Raw genomic sequence first — 8,839 nt, 5'->3', positions numbered from 1 at the left:
GAGAAGGCATCAGATCCCCTGGAACTGAAGTTACACATAGCTGTTAGACACCATGTAGAAGAGCAACCAGTGCTCTTAACCACTGAGCCATCTCTCCAGCACCAGACCTGTTTATGTTTACAAAACCTGTCACTGATATGGATTTTCAGCGTGAGTCAAGATGGCTAATGCTAGGCATTTGAGAGCTATGAGCTAGCACAAAATGGCTGACACTGGATGTCCAGGGACTCCCAAAGTAAACAGTTATATAATCTAACATACAACCAATTTTGGCAAAAAGTCACCTGTCCTAGTTATTTTCCAGTTGCTGTGCTAAATACCATGACCAAAAGCAACTTGGGAAGGAAAGGGTTTATTGGGCATACAGATTGCTGTCCATTATGGAGGGATGCCAAGGCAGGAACTGAAGCAGAGACTGTGGAGGCATGCTGCTTACTGGCTTGCTTCCTCCTTTGCTCCCCGCTTCCAGCTCTCTTTCTCTTACAAGACAGGCCCCCCTGCCTAGGGATGGCACTGCCCACAGTCGACTGGGCCCTCCTATATCAATTAGCCATTAAGAAAAAGCCCCACAGGTCAAATCCCGGGGAGGAAATTCTTCAATTGAAGTTCCTTTTTCCCAGCTGTGTCAAGCTGACAACTGAAGTTATCCATCACACCACCTTTGTGTGATTCCTATAACAAGTCTTTGTGGAAAAAGGGCACATGATCTTTCATCCAGAAGCCACCTGCCCAGCAGCCCATGTGTGTCTACCACGAAAAGATATGTTCCATTTGCCAGGGGCTCCAAGAATCTCTTGATCTCCCAGTTCCTTTCAACCCTCCAGCCCTGCACCCAAACTCAGCCCCCACAAGAGAAGCCTGGCCTTCCCTTCATTCCAAGTGTTCTGGATAGGTAAACAGGCTCAAGCCTGGAAATTAGTTGATGAGAGCCATGATTCTCTGTTGCTATGGTTCAAAAAAAAAAAGTAGGCTTTCTGGAATTGTTCTGCTTATACAGACAGAACAAGAACTTAATAGGCACTTTACTTATTTCCCTTCCAGGAACACCATGATTAATTAGCCAGTGCCAAGGAGCTACATGAGTCAGGCCATTACAGATGCTGCTCTGCCTGTGCTGCTCATTAATGATTATGACAGAAGAAACAGCACTCACCTCAAAGGAGCAAAATAGTTTATTCTGTCACCAATGAGTGATGATGACTTAGAAACACAAATTTCAGGTATACCCCAATACCATGTTCCAATGTGATAATAGATGAATTTCATGTAGTTTTACAGTCACAGAACAAAGAAAATCATACCGAAAAGTGGGGAAATCCGAACTATAGGCCTCAAATGCTATCTAACAGCATTCCTAGCCTTTTGTTTTGTAGAAGCTAGAGTCTGTTTGAGATGCTAGGACACATATAGAGGAGAGAATAAATGGCTATTAAGGGGGCTAAAGATGGCCCAAGATAATCTGGCTCTGAACTTGCAACATTCCAACCTCTTCACATTGAAGTTCTAATTAACCAGTGTTTGTAATCACAGCTCTTCTTTCTAGGAATTCTCTCTCTCTCTCTCTCTCTCTTTCTCTCTCTCTCTCTTCCTCACTCCCTCCTTCCCTCCCCCTTTAAATTCTCTTACTATTCTCACCTTGCCTTTGGCAGTTCACTGCCACTTAACCTCTGCTACCCCAGGATCCAATGAGATCATTTAATTCATTGAAGTGAGCAGCTGGAGCTCCCACTCTAAGGTCTGACCTGCAAAGAGAGATGACAGAGCTCTTTGAGTATGCCATGGCTCCTCTCACAAATCTGTCTCTTATAAGCATCAGTGAAGGGCACATCTTCTGGGCCTTCCCACTGTGAACTAGTAGGTTTTACATAACAAATTCCCTCCAGCATTCTGAGTTCCCTGAGCTTTTGAATCCTTTCATCAAGATTCAACCCAGGAAGGAGAGATGGCTCAGCAGTTAAGAGCACTGGCTGCTCTTGCAGAGGATTCTGCTTTGGTTCCCAACACCCACATGGTGGCTAACAACCATGTGTAATTTTAGTTCCAGGGGATCTAACACCCTCTTCTGGCCTCTACAGGCATTGCACAACAGGTGCACTTACATACATGCAAGCAAAACAGTCATGCACATAAAATAAAAATAAATAAAATTTTTGCTCACTCGCTGCCGTCGGTCTCACTTGTTACTCCTGCTCTGCGCTCCTCATCCTCTCGTCTCTCCTTTGCCCTCATCCTCTGTCGGCCGCCATGGAAGAAGAAATTGCTGTGCTGGCCATCGACAAAGGCTCCGGCATGTGCAAAGCTGGCTTTGCCGGCTATGATGCCCCCAGAGCCGTGTTCCCTTCCATCATCGGGTGCCCTCGCCACCAGGGCGTGATAGTGAGCATGGGCCAGAAGGACTCGTATGTGGGTGATGAGGCCCAGAGCAAGCAAGGCATCCTGACCCTGAAGTACCCCATCGAGCACCGCATCGTCACTAACTGGGACAACATGGAGAAGATCTGGCACCACACATTCTACAACGAGCTGCACGTGGCCCCCGTGGAGCACCCGGTGCTGCTGACAGAGGCCTCCCTGAACCCCAAGGCTAACAGAGAGAAGATGACACAGATCATGTTTGAGACCTTCAACACTCCAGCCATGTATGTGGCCATCCAGGCCGTGCTGTCCCTGGGCGCACCGCTGGCATTGTCATGGACTCTGGTGACGGGGTCACACACACAGTGCCCATCTATGAGGGCTACGCCCTTCCCCATGCCATCTTGCATCTGGACCTGGCTGGCCGGGAACTGACAGACTACCTCAAGAAGATCCTGACGAGCCAGGCTACAGCTTCACCACCACAGCCGAGGGGAAGATTGTACTGGACATCCAGAAGCTGTGCTATGTTGCCCTGGACTTCAAGCAGGAAATGACCACTGCTGCATCCTCCTCCTCCTTGGAGAAGAGCTATGAGCTGCCTGACAGACAGGTGATCACCATCGGCAACAAGGGATTCTGGTGTCCAGAGGCGCTCTTCCAGCCCTCCTTCCTGGGTATGGAGTCCAGTGGCATCCATGAGACCATCTTCAACTCCATCATGAAGTGTGATGTTGACATCCGCAAGGACCTGCATGCCAATACGGTGCTGTCTGGCGGCACCACCATGTACCCAGGCATTGCTGACAGGATGCAGAAGGAGATCATGGCCCTAGCACCCAGCACAATGAAGATCAAGATCATTGCTCCCCCTGAGCGCAAGCACTCAGCCTGGATTGGTGGCTCCATCCTGGCCTCACTGTCCACCTTCCAGCAGATGTGGATCAGCAAGCAGGAGTAAGATGAGTCAGGCCCCTCCATCGTCCACCAGAAATGCTTCTAGATGAACTGAGCAGGTGCCAGGCATCTGCTGCATGAGCTGATTCTGAAGTATCAATTTTTCCTGGCAAATGTACACCTCACGCTAGCCTCATGAAACTGGAATAAGCCTTTGAAAAGAAATTTGTCCTTGAAGCTTGTATCTGATATCAGCACTGGATCTTAGGCCTTGTTGCTGATTTCTGGCCCTGTATTCAAGTTAACTGTTCCCTTGGTATATGTTTAATACCCTGTGCATATCTTGATTTAAGTCCTTAGGCCAGATTCTGTTCAGTCACCTGGTGGCTGAGGCCAAGCACGCCATGGAAGAGAAATCCCCAGCCTGGTGGATCTGAGCACAGTGCAGTGATCTGTGCAGGGTATTGTAAACGACAGAGCAGATTGTTCAGGATTTCTCAAGACTGGCAAGGGTTCCTAAACCAGTTAGCACTTGCCAGTCTAACAGGGTGAGCCTTAGGACCCAGTTTCTGTTCTGGTGTTTCCCTCCTGACCTGTGGGTTGTTAGTTGCCTTGAGTTGGGAATGTTTGCATTTACACCTGTAAATTTATTCATCCTTTTAATTTATGTAAGGTTTTTTTGTACTCAATTCTTTTAAGAAATGACAAATTTTGGTTTTCTACTGTTCAGTGAGAACATTAGGCCCCAGCAACACATCGTCGTGTAAAGAAAAAATAAAGTGCTGCAGTACACCAAAAAAAAAATAAATAAAATTTTTAAAATGAGTCAACTAAGGGATATCTGGCATCTCCAGCTCACTCACAGTTGGCCATCTTTTGACCCAAACTTTAGCCAACCAATCAAATAAACTTTATTTCAATCAACTTTAGTTCAATCAACATTAAACCCAGAGACTCTGCTCAGTGGGTTTAATACCCATGTTAATAAATTCAGCATGATCTAATTTATCCCATTTGGTCACACCCTTAAAACCAATTCCCATGCATTCCCCAGACTTCTTGAATATTTTTTTTTAAATTTACAAGCTCTTCTGGAGTATAACTGTCTCCTCACATGTAACATTGCGACAGCCCCTCCCCGGCAGAGCCTTCGATCTGGTTATAGGTCTAGAGGCAGATGAGTGGTAAGTGAGCCCTGAGGAATACCAACATTGTCTTGCCTGGCATCTCCTTCAAGGAAGGTCATTGCCAGTTCCATGCACAATACAGAATTAATTTTTTTCAGGCAAAGATGGAAAGAACAATTCTGCAGTGGTGAGGGTGGGATGCATCTGCCACTAAGGGCAAGGAGGAGATCTCAGGCAAAAGAAGCCCATCAGAATCTGAGAGTTCAATGCCCTCAGCCTCATCAGGGTCTTCTCATGGCTCTATTTCAAGTCTCAGGATCCCACTCTTTTCCATTCAGTGCCCTCACGTTAACTGTCAATATCCTTTAAGGCTGGGACTTAAACTGCTTGTAAGTCAGCCAATCATATGATTGAAAGGTGTGTCCAATGTAGATTCAAGAGGGACACTGGGATGAATTGTTGGTAATAATGAGTTTATTAGGATAGCTAATGCCATGGAAAGATAGGCAGCAGCATAGTGGGCCTCTGAGGAGAGGTCAGGCCTCAGCACCAGAGACAGACAGATAGCACACCAGGGGCTCTAAAGAGAAGAATCAGGCCCATGCATCACAGGTAGGAGTCTTTCATAGCTTTCTGAAGATTAGGATGGTTTCACAGAATGAACCTTATAGGAAACCAAGATGCCAGACCCTAGGGTGAGATGAGCCTAAAACTTTTAAGTCCAGGCTACATTCTCTGTTAAAGCGAGGGGCACTGAAAACAGTAGCTCTGATAATCCCTGTCTTGCAGAACACTGCCAGATTGGCAGGAGAAAAGGGCCTGGTCTTAAGTGCAGGCTCCCTGCTCTGTGAGAAAGTGTCTTGGTCAACAACCCTTAGTTCATCTCCTTGTCCTGAACCAATAACTCAGCTATCCTTAGCTAAGAGATTAGGCCATGTTAAAGGTTTACTCCTGAGCTAAAAGCTAAAAGTTTACCATGCTTTTAACTCTAGAAAGAAAATATGGCCAATAAATTACCGGATGGGCATTGATAACCATGAATAAAAGTTTAAGCATCCTTCTGGCGCCAACTAACAGGCTATATGCCCTGTTTCTTTGTACCCTAAATCTTTGTATGTGACTCCATATCCCACGTGACTGCCAGTTCCTTAGGATGTATAAAAAAACATATGAATTTTGTAGTAAAGGGCTTGTTGAAAAGACACAAGTCCCAGGGTCCAAGACTCTGTCATTGGTCGGTATCATCATCCTTCATGAGAGTGAGGTTCCCTGCCGAGCAAGGCATACTTGTGGGTGCTGGGAATCAAACTCAGGTCCTCTGCAAGAGCAGTCAGTGCTCTTAACCGCTGAGCCATCTCTCCAGCCCCAAGGATTTAATCTTAATATGTAACTTAGAAGTCTTTTATTAATCAAACTATCCATGATAAGACAAAAAATAAAAGCAACAGGGGCTGAAGAGATTGCTCAGTGGTTAAGAACTCTGGAAGAGGACTCGGGTTAGAATTCCAGTATCCACTAACTGATGGTAACTCCAGTTCCAGAGGATCAGACACCCTCTTCCTGCTTTCGTGGACACTGCATGACATGGGTACACTTACATTCATGCAGCAAAGCACTCATACACATACAATAGAAACATAAGCTGGGTGTGGTGATGCATGCCTTTAATCCCAGCATTCACGGGGCAGAGGCAGGTGGATCTCTTTGAGATCAAGGCCAGCCTCGTCTGCACAGCAAGTTCCAAGCCATTTGGGGCTACAGGCAGACCCTGTCTTTAAAACTCCCAAATAAATAAATTAATTAATTAATTAATCCAAAAATAAAGACAAAAGAGTCCAAGTTAGTTATTGAATGGGAAATCCTTGAAGGTAAATTCTCTTCCTTTCAGCAGCTGGGAATCTAGAGCTTGGGAAACTGAGTTGAGTGCTGTGTGCTGCACTGAGATAAAGACACAGATCTTTACACTGTCTTGGAATGGGAAGAGGGATGAGAGGGTGAGAAGGAAGAGACGACTGCTGGCGTCATTCCACTGGGTCAGAACATTAGGATATGTGGGCAAAGGGTGAACTCTTGCTTATCCTTCATGTAACTGTCACCTTGAGATGCTCGTCAGACATTAGCTTAGAGAGCTCAGTAAATAAGTTCACTTACAAACCATCTTCTTCTTCATTTTTCTGACCATAGGACCCTACAACTAAAAAAGCATCTTTGATTTTCCAAATCCTTTCTTCAAATTACTTATTTTTCATCATAATCTGTTAGCTTCAGAATAAAAAAAATTAATCTGTAAGATATTGTGTTGTGAAAAATAAAGGTATTGTGTATGTATGCACATGCCTCTATGTGTGTGTGTGTGTGTGTGTGTGTGTGTGTGTGTGTGTGTGTGTGTGCATATGCCTGTGTGCATAGAACTAGGGAGATAGAAATATGTGTCCATACTTTGATGATTGGATTCATAATCTAATAGTAAATAATCTAAGCCAGAATGCTGGGGTGGTTGGTGGCTGTGTCATTTATTTTACAAACATTTATTGATTTCTCAATAGTGGGGCAGACCTTGAATCTGGGGATATAGGGATGAACAAGCTAGGGAGCCTGTGCTAGAGGATGTCAGTCTAGTGGGAAGGGTTCTGCAACAACATGGCACAGACGGAGTGGTCCTGCATCTTGTCTGGAGGGAATCATTGCTAACTTTATTCATGAGATTGGCCTTGAAACAGAACTCAAAGAAGGTATCGGACCTTTCTAGACAGGGAAATAGGGATATATTATCAAAGGCAGAAGAAGCAATATTGGTAAAGTCACACAAGTGGAAGGAAGGGAAAATTGGGTGTTTAGGGAACAATGCAGCTAAGTACTACTGGAAAACAGAAGTAAGCTGAGATATTTTAATTTCTTTTCTTGGGAATTGGACCCAGGGTCGCATTCATGCTAGACGTGCACACTACCACTAAGTTACAACTCAGCCCACGAACAGTTTTAGAGAACTAGCCTCCCTCCTTTTGCAGGCCTCCCTACACCTCACCAATCACCACATTCTATGGATTTGCAATTTTTGTCTATTTTCTGCTACTGCTTTGATAAGATCCTAAACATGACCAACCTGGACCACAGCTTTTGTCTCCCGACCATACTCCCTGTCCTAGGTGTGCATTTTGCAACCCACTGCCCTCCTGCCTTCCCATTTTGTTCAGGATCAGCCCACACTTTTTAGACTGACTGACAGAGCCCACCTGTATCTAACTGCATCTCTGGGGATTGAACCCATGGCTTTGTCGTGCATAGACAAAGCACTCTACCAACTGAGCTACAACACCACCTCCAGACTTGTTTCTTGTAAAGTGCTCCATTCCCCCGTTCCCATTCTTTAACTAATTTGTTACTTTATTCCATCCTTCTTTAATCAATTTCTCAATAATTTCACTCCTTTCTTAATTTGCAGCCTCTTCAGTTGTGAAGGAAGGTCACACCTCTGCACCCTGGTGGGAACTTCTTGATAGGATCTGTATTTCTCCTTCCTCTTTGTCAATGATCTTCTAATTGACTTTAAAATACATTTTATTTATTATTTTTATTTTATGTGTATGTGCACATTGCCTGCATGTAAGTGCCCACGGAGGACAGAAGAGGCAGTTGGATCCCCTGGAACTGGAGTTGCAGACAGTTGCTAGCTGTCATGTGGGTGCTGGAATTCAAACCCGGGTCTTCTGCAAGAACAGTCAATGTTCTTAACTGCTGAGCCATCTCCCCAGCTCCCTCTAATTGACTTTTTAAATTCATTTTTTGAGACCGAGATTTGGTATGTTGTCTGAGCTGGTCTCAAATCCCTGGGCTCAACCAAACCTCCTTCCTCAGTCTTCCAAGTACTGAGACTTATAAGAAACCAGGCAGTGGTTTCATTTCAAGACCCTAGACTCAGGGTATGTGTTACAAGCTTTCTTGACACATCTGTCTTTCCTTGGTGATTTCTAAACTTCTGGATGGCAGAGACATTGTCTGATTCATTTTTATGTCCTCAACACCCAATACAGTTGCCTGGGTGATCTGAGTACTTAATATTTGCTGACTAGATTGATAAAAGAATTTCTATTAGCTCTTTGGCAAGGAGTCATGTACATCCTGTTTTCTAAGAAATGTCTTTCCAGTACAAAAGTTTTGAGTGTTGAGACTTTTGTTGCTGTACCACCCAGTGCCTAGTCCAGTGGTGGGCAATGTTTACACAACTGTACCTGTTAAAAGAGCCAGGCATGGTGGCGCATGCCTTTATTCCCAGCATTTGGGAGGCAGAGGCAGGCGGATCTCTGTGAGTTCAAGGCCAACCTGGTCAACATAGTGAGTTCCAGGACAACTGGGGCTATAGGGAGACCCTGTCTCAAAAAGACCAAAAGAAAAAAAAAAAGTTCCCACAGAATTAACTGTGGATATAGCTCAGTGGTAGAGTGCTTGCCGAGCAGGTAGGA

At 45.0% G+C, this 8,839-nt stretch overlaps 1 pseudogene across 1 annotated transcript; it reads left to right on the top strand.

Moving 5' to 3' along the window:
* Positions 1 to 2,244: 2,244 nt before the first annotated feature.
* Positions 2,245 to 3,358, top strand: LOC103746946 (annotated as a pseudogene). The gene has a single exon (XR_001872833.1). The product of XR_001872833.1 is annotated as an actin, cytoplasmic 2-like (transcript).
* Positions 3,359 to 8,839: the final 5,481 nt, after the last annotated feature.

Source organism: Nannospalax galili, unplaced genomic scaffold (genome assembly GCF_000622305.1).
Source record: "Nannospalax galili isolate Female #2095 unplaced genomic scaffold, S.galili_v1.0 scaffold891, whole genome shotgun sequence".
Classification (NCBI taxonomy): Eukaryota; Metazoa; Chordata; class Mammalia; order Rodentia; family Spalacidae; genus Nannospalax; species Nannospalax galili.
The sequence above is the reverse complement of the archived record's forward strand: the minus strand, read 5'-3'. Positions and strand labels throughout refer to the sequence as shown.